This window comes from Gymnogyps californianus, chromosome 1 (assembly GCF_018139145.2).
Source record: "Gymnogyps californianus isolate 813 chromosome 1, ASM1813914v2, whole genome shotgun sequence".
Classification (NCBI taxonomy): Eukaryota; Metazoa; Chordata; class Aves; order Accipitriformes; family Cathartidae; genus Gymnogyps; species Gymnogyps californianus.
This window is the reverse complement of record NC_059471.1, coordinates 13,736,205-13,752,628: the sequence shown is the minus strand read 5'-3', so window position 1 is coordinate 13,752,628 and position 16,424 is coordinate 13,736,205.

Below are 16,424 nucleotides of genomic sequence, written 5' to 3'. Positions count from 1 at the left end.
ATGTAATGTAATTTAAAAAAAGAAGATACTTTAAAAAAGATCCCCATTTTTCTCAGTAATCCTTTCTGTGTTCTGTCTCTTGCAATGCCTCCTCCTGAAATTGAAAATGTCAGATATCATTCCAACACTGTAGTTTTAAACAAATAAACCCCTGTCATTTACTCCTACTCACTGGGAAATTTGAACTTTTTTTTTTGGAAGTTTTGTAAATAACAAAAGGTTTTACAGAGCCTAGGAAGGTCTGAGCTCTTAATTTACCTTTAGTGCTTAGAATAGTGCTTGGAAAGAAATTTCCCCATGGCTCAGAGAGCACTTCAAAGAAAACAGAAATGCCTCTTAGCATCTATTTTTATTTGGAATTTATTCTTTAGGGGGTTTATGATAATAGTTTAAAAGGAATTAGTTAACATTAGCAGCAAGTAGTTAAAGAGGATCCTCTGTAGCTCACTGAAGGAAACAGGAAAAACCCTGCATCTTGGTGTATCACTGTTTTTTTCTCAGATGTTTTCCTCCAGCTTCATTTCCCTTATACTATGACAAATGGAACTTTTTAAAGGGTTGGAAATACTTTGCTAATATTTTTAAATGATTAATATGTATAATACTTTAATTTAGCAATTGTAATAATTGAAAATAGAAGCATAAACTGTGCTATAAAATAACGGAAAATAATTATATTTGCTGAAGGCCTGCTATGACACATGAAAAATTCTGCACCAAAAGAGAAATGAGGACAGGAGCAGATGAAAAAGCCCAGTTCTCCTAGCTTTTTTTCCAAGAGACAAAATCCTTCCATCCTAGAAACAGATTTTGTGCAACCAAGTTCTCTCTTGTTATAAAGCGGCAGGCAGACAGATAGTCACACAGTCATATCAGTGGCCTTGTGGATGGCAATGTAGTGTTACTAGTTCCCACCTACTGAACCTATTCTCCATCCCCTTAGAAAAACAGAACACCTCTAAGGAGCTGCATTTTCCCTCATCTCCTGCAAAGACCAAAATATTGAGAGCAGCAGAAGTTAAGGCCCAGAGGGGCAGAGGAAGACATGATGTATAGTCCTGTCAGTCCCTACAAGCAGACTGCAACCAGCAGAAGAAAGTTCCTGCAATCTCTCCAATGCTCTAATCAGTAGAGTGTGGACTGGGACCAACACTGGAACATGCTCACAGGGAGCCTTTATTCTTGCAGTGCTCGTGCTCTTGCCAGCAGTTTATGTTTAGAAGCAGCCTCAATACACATTCAACTCCATGCTGAAGTTAGTTTTGGCTTGTCTGTTTTTTATTATGCCACTTTTCTATTATGCTGACAAGGTATGGGAATACAGCTGTATGGCTGATGACTTTTTAGATTATTCTAGCGTTTGCTTTGTTTAATAAGCCATATTCATTTACTGGAACTCAGAGTCCTATGTGTTATACACAGCAATTTATGTTTAATTTAGCCACATAGAACTGAGATACCACTGGGATACCTGGTTCAACATAGCTTAATCTTACTGAAAAAAACTTTCGCCTAATGAAAGGACGAATTATAAGAATGCATCTTTCACTCTCTTCCTTTCAGTTGCACCTGAAAAAAGCAGCAGCATTTTCCAGCCAGCTACTGAATCTGATACTTAAAGGTCCCTGATGAATCAATTATCTTCTAGTGGAATGTACTTCTTGCTTTGCTACCTGCGACTGTCAATTCAAGGTTTCACTTACCTCTCTCTACCTTCTATGTCTATTACTCTTTTAAGACATATTATTATTGCTTCATGTACCTAGAGGGCGAAACAGCAATCAGGCCTTCATTATACTGAGCATTATCCAATCCAGTAAGGATGGTGTTTGATGAACAACTTATTCAATAGCAGTGCTGGCCTAAACAGCACTGCACTCCCCTTCATCCTACCCTGCCGCAGCCCTTGGATGCTCATCTTGGGCTCTGTTTTGATCACGTGGACACTGCCACTGCAGGTACTGTGCAAACTGGAGATCAACCCTGCCTAAAAAAAACCCTATCGACATTCCCGCCAAGTATGGAATGATGTTCTGCCACTTCTTGCCACTGACTGTATAAATTCTGGGATAAGGCAAAGAAAATGGGATAAAATGCTACCCTGATCCTCTTTTTCCTCTTTTCTGTGTTAGACAACATGAATAGGAACATGCAAATTATGTTCTGATCTTGCTTGATACACCTTTTTTCTGTCTGCAGTTTAAAACCAAAGTTAACTTCCCTCTTTTTAATTCCCATTATCCCACACATTTTTCAAGGTATGTGGTAAAGTATTGCTGCTTTCACGCTAGTCACCATTTCTTCTCTGTTAGTCAGTTGTCTGTTTTCCAGATGATACCTAACTTTGGGAGTCAGGTGCATCTGACTTTTCCCATCAGCTCTCACCTTTCTTCTGTAACCCAGTTCTCTCTTTACCCAACAAGTTAGCCTCTCTGCCTGTTACATCATTCTATTAATTATGACAAAGGAGAACAAGTTAGACACGGATTTTCAGTCAGAAATGCAGATGTCATTTCAGCATCAAGAAAGAAGAGACAAAGCAGAAGGAGTTAACAAGAACAAAAAATTATTAAGGACCAAGGAACAAGTCTAGAGAGAAAACATTTAGAAATACTTGAATCTTGATTTTTCTTTCACGACTTGTCTCTCATTTATTACTTACAGCATGTGGCAGATTAATGAGAAGTCATGTGATTTAAATACTGTGCCTAAATTACAACTAATGTATAGGGCAGAAGTAATAATGATCAAAAAATACTCAAGGACCATAAATGTTCAAGAGTAATTTGTTTGCTATGTTATGGGAGAAGCTAAAACTAGGAGGAAGAGATGAAATTAAGAAAGGAAAAATGCACATTAAATATTAGGGAAAACATTTTTCCAAACATTAAGTATTTTCCATTATAGAATAATCAGTACCTACTGGGAAGTTAAAGATGCTGCTTCTTTGAAGCATTTAAATTTTCCTGGGAAGAGGTGTAAAACAATATATATAATTACGCTACAGTCATGGGTCAATCAATCAAAAAACCTAAGAAATTAAATATTTATTATAGTGAACTTGAACATGACATTCTGGATGTTTCACACATCAGGAAGAAAACTGGAAGATATTTTACAAATTTATCAGCTAATATGTGCTAATAGACATGTTCTGAAATACTGCTATTAATAGGTGAGGTTCAACATCAGAAAATCCCAGAGAAAGATAATATAGTTTTAATCACCATTACTTTTGTAACAGGTACTAATTAGTCTTCAAAATGGTTGATTATTTGTTAGCAAAGTCATCCATATCCCATTAAATACTATTTCATTGCAACCAATAAAAGCCCACAGATTTTGTACTGACCTGGCAGTCTGGAGCTGTCTGTTTTTGGCTGAGCTGATTTTACTTTGTTTTAGCAATGACAACAATTTTCTAGTAGCCAGGTTACTATTGTCCGATTTCTTTAATTGTGAAGATCAGATATCATAAAACTACAACAAACTTGTGAATACATAACAAACATTAGCCCAAGGAAACATAATTACACTGATGTTAATCAGTGCTGGGGAAGGCTATTATGTAACTTCAGTAGGTAATGGCTGAAAACAGCCAAACTTAAGATGGAAATAAATGAAGGGAGATCAAGCCAAGTAATCTATGTTGTAAGAGTATATAAAAAAAAAAAATCTAAGTGGAATCAAGACTGTGTAGGAAGATGTTCTCATCAGTGTCACGCTCCTTTAGATGGAAACTCAAGATGCTGATGAGTTGTTGTAAGTTCCTTTTTGAGGAAGACTGAAGCTGTCAAACTTTGGATGCAGAGAAAAATTGGAAAGGTGAACATTATACCAGAGAAAGGAGATAGGTACTGGGAAGTTTCTGTGTATCATTCTTAACTATACTATTAATTACAAGTGTTTATCATTGCAAGGGAACAAATAATAATACCTGTTTCTGTATCATAATTAGATCATTAAAACTTTAAATAGATTAACAATAAATTTTTATCTGCATATATAAGGAATGTTCCCTTTTCACCTGTATCAAAGTTTTGATTGTAACATATTTGCTAAACATGTAATTTTTATTGTGAAGACATGAAGTTGATTTCTACCTCATGTCACACCTATACAAAGAACTCTGAATCCAAAGCTCATGGGACCACCAACATCTGTCACAATTTAAAAGGACACCATTTGTCGGCTGTGTCAGTACATACTTGTAGCTCCCACAGGTGCTAAGCAAAAAGCATGAGCTTACAAAAACATTATTTTAAAATATAACCTGATTCCTAGAGCTTTTAAACAAAACTACTTATTTTAATAGCTTGTCACCTATGAAAAAGTACAGGTAATATGTCAACCTCTGTTTTGATTTCCTTACCTCAGAAATAGGTATAACCTATTACATGTTATAATTGGAGATAGCAAATCCATATATCCCTTTGGTCAGTTGGGGTCAGCTGTCCCGGCTGTGTCCCCTCCCAGCTTCTTGTGCACCCCCAGCCTGCTCGCTGGTGGGGTGGGGTGAGAAGCAGAAAAGGCCTTGACTCTGTGTAAGCACTGCTCAGCAATAACGAAAAGCTTCCTGTATTATCAACACTGTTTTGGTCACAAATCCAAAACATAGTACTAGATGAGCTACTATAAAGAAAATTAACTCTATTCCAGCCCAACCCAGTACATACTCAAAATTCAGGAAGTTGGTTACACTGAATTTCATGTAAAAATTCCAGGCTCTTGATTTTTGGACTTCTAGTTCCACAAAGGAACAGCTATACAGGATGAGACCAAAGTTCTATCTAGCCCAGTAAACTGTAGGAAAATGACTCAATAATACAGACTTAGAAATAAGGCAAACCTATTGTAAAATCTTCACAGGTTTCAGGAATCTTTGATGCAGAGATCTTTCATCAGAATTTGTCCTTAAAATTTGCTACGTATGAAAGGCAATATATACATAAATATTTTATAATATTATCCATAATAAGAGATGAATGTCTGAAGACAGAGTGGAAATCATTACTTGCCTAAAAATAGATCTTCTGTATTATATCTTCAATATTTTGCACCTCAAGACCACGTAATAGCATGTGAAGATGTCATTTGAATGATAGCAATTGCCTGAATATTAGCGTTAACATTGAACCCGTTTGCACAATCACAGCCCAATTCAGCGCATATCCATTGCTATTTATCTCCGTTCTGTAGATTCACCTGCCTTTTCCTTAGTATGAATAAATCATTAGAACAGATGGCAAAAGCTTACCAATAACAGGCACTGTCATTCTCAGCTTAAGCCCACCATACTCAGTCAACATATATTTGCTAAAGCAAAACAGCACTTCTGTGTTATGGGAATGTATTCTGTTAGAATTGCTGATCATATTATTTTAACAATTAACCTAAAAGGGAACTATTCACCCATTCCATAGAACTAGATCCTTTCACTACCATCTTCAGTCAATTACAGATGGCTTGTTCTGATTATGTTCACTTCTTTGAAGGCCATGCACACACAAACCACACACATACAATTTCATATCCTGCGGTGAGAGAACAGGATTCATTGTAAAGCAGCCAGATCTTGAAGACGAAACATTATTGAAATGCGGTGAGACTATTAGTGAAAGATCTTACTGATGTATAATTGCTTATGAATGTGTTTAGCTGCAGCTCAGGCTGATAATCTTGCAATTGTTAAAAATTCCTGTCGGCATAGCAAAGTCAAGAGTGAACTAACATTTTCTGCAGTCCTTTCTTTCTATAAGTAATGTGAATGGTGTAGCTTCACCATTGATCTAAGTAATAATAATAGAAGTTTTTTCACTAAATTTTCTTACTAGCACTCACACTGTAACCACCCATACAGTATAAAAATGTACATATAAAAAGTGAATAAAGATAGCATAAACAAAAATAGAGATTGAAATAGTAGTCTTTGCTTTATCCCTAATACATCTCTGAACTGTCAGATATCATTTCTGTCCTTTGCATCCTTTGTTTATGATTGCTATTTCTCTCAGATTGTGTTAAGACACTAGCCTGGAGAATGTATTTTTTATTTAAAATCAATTTTCTGTTTACATTTAAGTCCTCCTATGCCCCATTGAAGTCACCAGCTGAATATCATCCAGAAATCATAGCGTGTTAGTGAAGCAGTGCATGCTGACCTTGTTTTATATTGATGTGCACCTTGCACAATAATGCACTTTTCTATAATACTAACAGACAACTTGTAAGTCAGAACTGTAAGAATAGCCCATGAGTAAAAAGGCCTGGGCATGTATCCTTAATCCTACCTTGCCAGAAAAAGAAAGGAATAAAAAATTTGCGTAGCTTTCTTTCAAGGTTTTTTTAGATCTGATGTAGTGTGAATTTAAGCAGAGGTGAAACATTTGAGCTTTGTGATTTGCTGATTAATATATTCTATAAAAACTCAGTGTACCCATTAAGGGTTAACCATTCTTGGACCTCACAACCTAGATTATAATGGAATGGGCATTATTTCATTTTCTCCAAGTGATGTATTTCTGAAATTTGTGAACTGCATAAACAAATTTTGACTAGGATTAATGCCATTACTGGGAAAAAAAAAAAAAATCTTTCCGATAAGTTAAAAATGTTTTAATGGAACTTTTAGAATGCCTTTGAAGTGAATTTAGTGAAGATCAAAGTGAGAGATTTGACAGTCCTAGAGCCCAAACTGAAAAAAAAATATCCTAATTAGCATGTTGCATTAATCACAGACTGAGGCACTGTGTTTTCACAGCCCCCGGTATTATGATTCTACTAACTTAAATGACATTGATACACTTGTACGAGCCAAAAACATATAACAAAGAAGATAGGTATCCCCTATGCAGAGCAAACACTGATAAGGAAAATATCTAAGCAAAATAGAGTATAAAAATGGAAATTTCTTTTATTAACACATTAAATGGGTAGTTGTTATTTATTATATCCACAGATACTCTGCCACTGTATTACTTTGCAGTTCAAAACCTTTTAAACTACCTGAGTGTTACAGAAGATTTAATCTTAAAACCAGTAAGGACCACTAAATTATAAAGTCTGACTTCTTCTATAACACAGGCACTGTAATTTAACCCTGTTACTCTTGCAGTGAATGCAATAGCTTGTATTGCTATGAAGCAAGACTTTCCTTCAAGAGGTGAAGAATCTATCACTCCCAATATCTGATCAATTATTAAAGTGTTATGCCATATTTCTGACAAGAATTACTCTGGATTTAAATTCCAAATATTGGCTCTCATTACACCTCTCTTAGCTAAATTAAAGAGTCTTTTGGTATTCATTATTTTCTCTCCATGAAAGCATGACTCTAGGAAATGTTGAAAAATGTGCTTGACTAAATTGCACTAAGACTTTTAATACACTATAAACATGGTTTAATGATAGTATAATCTTACACAGAATACTTATGAGTACTGAACAATTACTTGCAGATAACTGACCAGTTAATTACCCATAATCATTTGGCTCATTTGCTTACATAGCAATACTTGTATTTTAAGCAGAAGTATCAAAGGACAAAAGATTAAATCTGCTTCTTCTAACCATTCAAATATCCACCTTTACCCATATGGAAGATTTTGGGATGGAATTCTATGAACATAAAAAATGAGGATTTACAAAGTCCAAAATCTGGAATCAGGTTAAAAATAATACAAGAAAATTTGGGTTCATAAGGTCTAAGTGAAATTAAAGCAGTCTAATGAATATGCATCAACATTAAAACATCTTTGATATTCATCGTTTTTGCTATCATCAGAGGATGAGTTATAGGACGGTGTCCATGCTTAATAATTGATTAAATGAGTAGTTGAAACAATCTGAGCCTAAATAACATATAAAATATTCTGAATTTTATTTCAAATACTCAGACCCACACAGAACGAAAGAACTACTGCAGAGGATTTTCAGTGTAAGTTTCGGCTGACCACAGACTATTTTTCTGACACCTTATGGCAAGTCATAAACTAGCTTTGACTGTGAGCATCACTTGTCCTGGGTTGAGTCTCTTACTACTAAAGATCATCTACTAAAATATGCATATATACGATCATAGTTGATGAGTGTGTATGTTTCTGTGTGCAGCTCTGTTTAATTCATATTCTTATGCCTGTTTCCTCTCCCTCCCATCCCATGGTCAATATCTACCAAACAAAACAGGTAAGTAGAAATCTCGATGTTACTAAGAACTCACAAATTTTGTCAAAATCGGAATTCCTTAGGTGAAAAGAGGAGAGAGGCTTTCTCAGTGAACCTAATGAGAGACCCTATGGAGGAAATGTGTAGTGGAGCTTTTTCTGGACTGGACTTCAAATAATCCAATGGGTGCAATGATATTACACATGTTTCAGCAGCAAGAAGAGTTGTCAGCCTCAGTTAGCGCCTTGATAGACATGCATAAGTTTGTATAGGACTCAAATCTGTGGGAAAATAGACTTCATTGATTCTGCTGCTCAAAGAACAACTACTTTTTCTTTGGAATTCCTTTTCACTCCTAGTCTGAGTTTATATTCTTAGGGATTGGTTATGTGGAGACAGCACCAGCTATGCCAGCATCAGGTTTACTAGTTGAACTCCTTTACACTACTAAGATAGCAAAGAGACTATGCATTGTGCAGTGTCTGGGGACTACAGCTCTTGAGTTGGGAATCTCCTTTCAGTCCTATTGTCCCTACTGCTCATACAAGCAGTTACACTGTGGAACACAGTATTTTAGTCCAGACTTGTGTTGCAAAGATGTGGCTTCTCATTCCTGATTCACTCTGACATAGACATATGTGGCATAAGGGCTATATCTCATACCTGCTGCACTTACAAGAGTTTGAATTAAACTCTCGTACTCACCTCAGAGAAAAATATGATAAAACATTGTTGTACGGCAGAGTAAAGAATTATTGATTATTGAATTTAGATTAATAAGGATGCTTTCATTACAGTTTGCTTAAATGCTTCTTCTTGTTGTTGTTGCTGGCTTCTAACCTGACTCTGCACATATTGAAATTGATCACCTTATTTAAATAGCTTGAGAGTTTGAGCCCATGTAAGGTTTTCCAGAAAAAAAAAAGTTGCTCATCTCTACAAATGACTACTGACAATTAGGATTTATAAAACTCTGTTGTCTAGATAATGTGCAGGCTAAACCTTGGTGTACTGAATTATTCATAACCAAACAACAGTCTCTGGAATGGTTTCATGTTTACAAACCAGACATTTTAGAATTAGCCCAAATCAGCAACCACATTTCCGTGTGCTACATATAATGAGGCAAAATTGATGGTAGACTTTGATTAAGAGACCCCAAGCTGACTGAGAATATCAGAAGTGATTTGTTCAGCTGATTGGAGGAAGAAAGCCAATGGCTTCAAGCACTTTCATCCAACTATTCAGAAAATTACTACCAAGATCATGGAAATAAACAGCTGATGAACTCACTCCTTGGGCCAGGAAGAGATGTGTGGCAAAAAATACCTGAAGCAGTGGCACTCACTTGCTTTTTTAGTCTTTTGTTATTCTGCTTTATAATCTTTGATAGGAATGTGGGTTTTTATCATTTGTTTCACTGTAAGTCTCTCATTGGCACTTCCAACTGATCAATATTTGTATTTCTCAAGCAGTCCAAGAGCCATACTCCAAAATCAACTGACATTTTTTTTTTTTAAATCATTACTTTTTGAATGGAAACATACTGTTCACTGAAGTAAATACTGGAGTGCAATTTCCCATCCAGAAGACAGCATAAAAATGGAATGTAAAGATTACCTATTATGTTGAGCCATATTCCGTTATTATTTCTATGTATATCCATTCCTGTCTGTCCATCTGCTGCCTTTCACTGTTACATTTTAAAGTTATGTGTAGAATATGATTATGTTATACATGTTACACATAAAAAGCTATATCATTTTCCTATTTCAAATGGTTCTATTAATATTCTTTTTCCATATGTGTGAATAGATTGCATAAAAGCTTTTTTCATTTCACTACATAAACATAAATACATGCAAAACCATAGTACAGAGCTCAACCCTTTCAATTAGTTTGGTTCTTTTGTATATAAAATCATAGAACTTACCCAGCTTTTGAATCCAAATAAAGAGGTAGATGCATCATAGACACAATTCACAACAGTAATGTGAGCAACTTAATTAAAAGTGGTCATAGACAGCTAGAAAGGAGATGGGAAAGTTAAATGAAATAAGTTTCAGTAGATTTCTTTTTTTGTTATCATCTCTGACTGATGTAGAAAGTTCACTGACAAAAAGTGAGGGTCGAGGGAGAATTTCACACATGATGAAATACCTGGTTTGATGAACAGGTTTAAAGAAAGCATTTCATATAATGTGAATATATAAGAAACAAAGCAAATAAGTTTATGAGGAAAGAACAGCCCTGACTGATAAAGGAGAAAGTAACTTTAGTATTGGTAGGAGGAATGTAAAAGGAAGCCATAAATCTGCTGTTTATAATGATCTGGATATAAAAACAATACATTGAAGTATGAAGAAAAGCAGTTGTGAACTTCTGCGGGTTTTGTGGGGTTCTTGTTGGGTTTTTTCTTTTTTTTTTTTTTTTTTTTTGGCAGTGTTGTAGTCATGAATCCTGTCAGAGCATTACCTTTAATTGCTTTTGAAATGAGAAATGGAGATTCCTGTTTCTACCAATAAATGTCTACTATGTTCTTAGGGATAAATTTGTGCAACAGCATAAAGAAAACAACTAATAGGAAAAACCTTTCAAACAGTGCTGTGAGTATGTTTCACGCTCTCCTTTGTATTTGGAATCTGGGATAAAAGAGGTTTTTCTTTTTTTCAGCCAGTACCCTATCAGCAGGATATCCAGACTCTGTGTGTTACCTAGATGTCATGAAAGTACCCACTGCCATGAAAGTATCTGACATCATACATTCAAAAACAAATAGATCAAAACACTGGAAGATTAACATGCACATTAATTAAATTTATCAGTGACAAAAACTTCGATAAAAGTCCAAAGATGGAAAGTAATGATTTTATTAGTAGAATGCAATTAACTTCTACACACACCCCCACCATAAAAGTCCTGATGTTATGGAAACCCATTTCACAAACATTGTCAAAGGGGCTCTCCTCTATGTCAGTCTCTTGTCTTCTCTTACAGGTTGCCTTTTCTGTGCTGGTTTACACTTTTATAGATAAGAAAGTAATGCTTTTGTCATTTGTTTTCTTGCTTTTTCAAATCAGAGACTCTGTACTATGTTACATAATTTTTCCTCATTATGTTGCCTGTTTCTGCAACTATTAAAATGCATCTCTGCACTCTACTTCATTAAAAATGTAGTTTTTTAAAGTATGTATAACTGAAAAAAGGAGCCAGTGATCACAGATTTTCTTTTTCTGGTAGGAGTTTATTTCCATTAAGGCTTTTGCTTTTCAGTTTGCTTACCTTTCTCTCAAGTCCTTCCATCTAGCTTACGCCTGCTCTGAGCTTCCAGCCAAGCTATTATCCATTATTCGTTAAGTCATCCTTCCTATGTCGAATTTTTTTTTTAGTTACCCCACATCTTCACGACTTCAATAAATGAGAGTAATATTGATGGTGTACTATCCAATGCAAAAACACTGTCAGTGCAAAATAAAATTGTGTGTGTGGGGGGGTGTTCCCTGTAAGAATGTTAATTTATAGGAGGAAGTTTTATATCTAAGGAATAAAACTTTTCAAAGTTAAGCTTCTAACTCTTAGTAAAATACCAGCAGCAATTAACTGTTCAACATCGCTCCATGAATACCTCTGAAAGGAGTTTTCATGAGTTTGTTTCAATTCTTCTTAAAAAAGGACAACCATTTTTACACCTCAAAAGAGCAGCTGCAGAAGTAATAAAATTTTAGACTTCTCATGGCTTTTGATCTTAAGGTTACCACATAATGCAAGGTATTTTTGTTACAACATGGATTTCATGGACACAAATTGTTAATCTATGCTTCAGTTTAATTTGTGAATGCCATTTGATATTAGTTTGTTGTTATTTTTATTACTTGATTTACTATATTACTTAGTTCTGCGTAATGATATTTTTTCACCAAGAACAGTGAATAATGATGTAAACTACAATATTTCAATATACAAAGTATGTCATAATTGTTTTCCAGATAGGGATACATAGTTTTTAGGTGCACTTTTATCCATCAACACCTACAAAAGGGATTTTGTTCAACTTTGTGGAAATACAAGAGAACCATGTACTTAAGAACATGAAAAATTACACACTGAAATAAACAGCCTACTTGTGCTTAAGCATATTTAAATTCAATTCAGTCCAATTAAACTAAATTGAAATAGGGCAGAACACAATTATGAAACCTCCTAGATATGTCAAGTCCTTTCCTCTCTGTTTTTATTCTGTTGTTTGCTTGTTTAGGTCTTTAAAACTCTTAGGCAGCCACAGACAAAAAGCCCGTTTTAGGTAACAAGAAAGAATAAAGTGTAAAAATAGATATCTTGACTTGATATCTTTAAAATAAAGATTCCTGACAAAATAAGTTTCCTGCATATATAAAATTGTTTTCTTTAAGGGTTAGCATTGATATTAACTGAGATTTTAACTTGCTTCCTGTGTGCTTTATAGTGTCATGTCATTGTATTTTCATGAAAGACAGAGATTCCTGCCTAGAAGAGTCAATAGACTTGAGGTTAAGATACTGAGACTAATAAGGTGAACGCGGATTGCCATAATTTATGGTGTTGGCTGTAAGTCCAGGCAGCAATAAGTAATTTTTTTATTCAGTTTGGGAAAAAAAAAACCCAAAAACCAACAGGGTTTGTTTTCACACAGAAGAAAAATGAATGACAAAAGCTCATCATTTTTCATGAAATTGAAGTTTTGACTTCTAACCAGGAACAGAATGACATGTTGTGATTGATAATGACTGATGAGAGACTGAGATGTGCTTCAAAATTAGACCAGAGGCCATATATCATGAATATGGAATTTCTGAGCATTTTTGGCAAGTTCAAGTGGCTGAATAAGCATAAAAGGTCCTGCCATAAACTGGCATTAATTAGCAGAGCACCAATGAGTTTAATAATGTTTTTCTGATTTAACCCATTTGAAGACCTGGCCAATGGTTTTGCACATGTTACAAGCACATTGAAGTGCTTTGTTCAATTTCTTTATTTTAGCACAGTTCCTTAAGATTACAGTCATCACAAAGAATTGGGAATTTATTCAACTTCATCTGGAATTGCAATTAGGAGGCATTATCACATGGTAGCCATTCACAAAATCATATATTCAAAGATATAATTTTAACATGAAAACGTAAAAATGAAAGAAATGCTCAATTCTGTTACCACAGGTATGACCACAGCACTTTGAAGCACTGACATATACTTCCGTAAATCCAGAATTAAAGGTTCAGAAATTTACTCCAGTTATTAGTTGATAAGTAGGTATTTCAAACACAGATCTTCTATAATTATTACATACTCTATCCTTTACATACTACTGAACTCTTTTACTATATAATATGAGCAGAGCTACTCTATTATATTGAGGTGAAACTTTTATCTGCTAAATGGAAAGGAGATATTAGAAAGATCCAATGTTCAGTTACTTAATGGAAACTAATTTTTTAATAAGCTTGTTACGTGCACGGGGAAGGTATGTAGAAGGTAAAGTCATCACAAGGACAGTTTTTGGGAGGGGAAGTATCTCCTCTCAGCATGCCCCAGGTCAGTTCAGCTGAACATAGTCAAAACTGAACTTCTGAGATTTCTTCTAGAACCTTCTCTATTTTCAGGTACTGTTGTCCTCCTTGCCATTAAAATATAGATACTGCAAAAACACAAGGCTAGGGGAAACCTTAAAGTTTATCTAGTGTATTATCCTGTCCATAATTGCTATTTCATTTACTTTCATCTTACTTTAAATATCAAGCATTACCCACTGCAATGTTCTAAATCTGCTGTTTAGTCTCTTGTCCCCTGAAAGCAATGCATTTCTTTCTTGTGCCAAGTCCCTACTTACTTTGTCATGTCTGTCTTTACAAAAGATATATCATTTTTCCAACTTTGCTTCCTTTTATATTAGCACATAATAATAACACCAACTTTGCTTTCTCTTATATTAGCATATAATAACAGACAATAACAGCACAGGTATTAACACATTCAAAACACATGCAAGAAGTTAAGTACTATAATATCACCAAGGATGGAAGGAAAGAAGAACTGAAGTAGAGATAAGAGCAATCAGTCATATGGATTTTCACATCACCAGAAGATGTAAGATACTACAGTTGTGAAGATAGCATAAGAATGTGGAAGAATAAAACAGACTTTCTAGTTCTACTCTATCATTGAGTACAACTTTGAGGACCAATTTGCCAACTTCTGTTTAAAACATTTCCATGCTGATTCTGCTACACTGAACATTTCCTTTGAATGGATCTACACTATTGCAGTCTTCCTTTATATCCCCTTTCATTTCTTGTCATAGAAAACTGATAGTTACCATGACTTTAACAATAGATATGCAGCCTAATCCACTGTAGACTGAAGTCTGTTAAAGACTTTTCTTTGACTAAAATGAGCTGGATTATAGCAGTATTGGTTTCCAAATAAAAATACTTGTGAAGGATTCAGAGACATCAGGCTGAACACTGGACAGCCCCATATAATTTGTTCAATACATTCAATTATTTGTTATAGTTTCTGTTCTGTTTTCAGTTATTTGCCAGCTTTTGAAATGTTGAAATTAAGAAAGGAAAGTCATCATTTACTGGATTCCATACCACGCGTCCAAGTTGTGCCCTCAAAAAGATACTTCAGCTTTTCAGCCTTGCATAGTTCAAAAGTCTGCATGACTTTGCATTAAACTTTTAAATCACAAGTCATGTTTCATCTGGGATTTCAATTAGAAAAATACAATTTCCACCAATCATGCTTTTATTAAGGAATTAGAAATTACACTTGATTTTTTTAATATCTTTATAGAATATTTATGATGGAAGAAGGGTATATACACAATATAACTTAGAAAGCTAGTCATACTATGATCAATATGTTAGTGTGGTGGGTTGACCCTGGCTGGATGCCAGATGCCCACCAAAGCCGCTCTATCACTCGCCCTCCTCAGCTGGACAGGGGAGAGAAAATAAAACGAAAGGCTCGTGGGTCGAGATAAGGACAGGGAGATCACTCACCAGTTACCGTCATGGGCAAAACAGACTCGACTTGGGGAAAAATTAATTCAATTTATTACCAGTCAAATCAGAGTAGGATAATGAGAAATAAAACCAAATCTTAAAACACCTTCCCCCCACCCCTCCCTTCTTCCCAGGCTTAACTTTACTCCTGATTCTCTCTACCTCCTCCCCACCCGAGCGGCGCAGGGGGATGGGGAATGGGGGTTTGGGTCAGTCCATCACACGTTGTTTCCGCCACTCCTTCCTCCTCAGGGGGAGGACTCCTCACACTCTTCCCCTGTTCCAGCGTGGGGTCCCTCCCACGGGAGACAGTCCTCCATGAACTTCTCCAACATGAGTCCTTCCCACAGGCTACAGTTTTTCACGAACTGCTCCAGCATGGGTCCCATCCACGGGGTGCAGTCCTTCAGGAACAGACTGCTCCAGCGTGGGTCCCTTGTGGGGTCACAAGTCCTGCCAGCAAACCTGCTCCAGCGTGGGCTCCTCTCTCCATGGGTCCACAGGTCCTGCCAGGAGCCTGCTCCAGCGTGGGCTTCCCATGGGGTCACAGCCTCCTTCGGGCATCCACCTGCTCCGGCGTGGGGTCCTCCACGGGCTGCAGATGGATATCTGCTCCACCGTGGACCTCCATGGGCTGCAGGGGGACAGCCTGCCTCACCATGGTCTTCACCATGGGCTGCAGGGGAATCTCTCCGCTCTGGCGCCTGCAGCACCTCCTCCCCCTCCTTCTTCCCTGACCTTGGTGTCTGCAGAGTTGTTCCTCTCACATATTCTCACTCCTCTCTCTGGCTGCAACTTCTACTCCCCTGTAACTTCTTTTCCCTTTCTTAAATATGTTATCCCAGAGGCGCTACCACTGTTGCTGATGGGCTCGGCCTTGGCCAGCGGTGGGTCCGTCTTGGAACCCGCTGGCATTGACTTTATTGGACATAGGGGAAGCTTCTAGCAGCTTCTCACAGAAGTCACCCCTGTAGCCCCCCTGCTACCAAACCTTGCCACGCAAACCAAATACAGTTAGCCACCTCCAGAAAGTGTACCTTCTCTGGACCTTCTCTGAATCATCCTGTGGAAATTCTTATTTTTGTCTTCTGACTCTAGAAGACACCTGGCTAATTTATATTCCTCAAATAGATGCTTAATGTCAAATATTAACAAGGAAATGAATAGAGGAGCAACAAAAATACTACTAATACAAGAAAAGAAACTGTACTCCATTGA